Raw genomic sequence first — 1107 nt, forward strand, 5'->3', positions numbered from 1 at the left:
GAGAGAGAGAGAGTGTGTATGTGCGCGAGCATACACGCACACACGCACGCATACTCAGCTCGGATAACACAGGCCTGCCCCACTCATCAGCTGCTACTCACGCGGAGGTGTTGTTGGCACACAACACTTTCCATTTTCGCAGACCGGGTGAGCACAGGGTTTTAGGAGGTTAATGTATCCGCTCGCCCACGCACCCAGGAAACGAAAAAGAGAGAAAGACTTAACTGCGTCTGTAACATGACGAGCCCACTCCTGGACACAGCGATGAACGTAACCCCCACAACCTACGCACGACGGCTGTACTAGCTAGATCTATATACCCAAACCACCTGTTCCACCTGTCCGGCACCGTTCCCCTTTCATCACAAGGTCATTATATCCCTTTAGTCACCTGGGTGACGCACGTAGGTGGTGAGTATGTGGTGTAGAGATTGAAAAAAAAAGAAGAAAAGTACACAAACTGAAAGTGGTTTAAATTTGACTACAAATGAGCACGTCGGTATGATAAAGAAAGTCAGAAAGACAGAGGAACGCAAATCAACTGAACCCCCCCCCCAAAAAAAAAAAACAAAACAACAACAACAACAACAACCAAACAAACAAACAAAAAGAAAAGCAAAAACAACAAAACACAACAAAAAACATCTGGCGAACTGTAATTAGTACGTGGAAACAAACGCTTGTATCTTGAAGAGAAGACGCCTGTCTGGCTGACGGTACCTTTAACAAAATAACGTAGGAAGAGATAAGTTCACGCGTTGGCGGTAGTGTAGGTTGGTTCTGGGAAGCCCTACTTCTTTTTTTTTTAATCTAAAAAAAAAAATATGTGCTGGTAGTACGTCTGCTTATATACAATCTCTTTCTTCTTTTTTTTTTTTTCTTAAAAAAATATGTTCTGTTTATCCGCGTTTCTTTATCGGATCAACGTGCTGCGTTACAGTCAAATCACAGCACTAGAAGGAACTATGGTCCCGCTATTGAAGACCACGAAGAACAAACGAGTAGGAATAAACGGTCAGCTTTAGTTTTAGTAGAGGTTTAGTAGAGGGTGCTCGCAACTGCATAAGGTAATATGAGCGCCAGAAGATTAGAGGTGTTACAAGAGAG

Source organism: Aplysia californica, unplaced genomic scaffold (genome assembly GCF_000002075.1).
Source record: "Aplysia californica isolate F4 #8 unplaced genomic scaffold, AplCal3.0 scaffold00487, whole genome shotgun sequence".
Lineage (NCBI taxonomy): Eukaryota > Metazoa > Mollusca > Gastropoda > Aplysiida > Aplysiidae > Aplysia > Aplysia californica.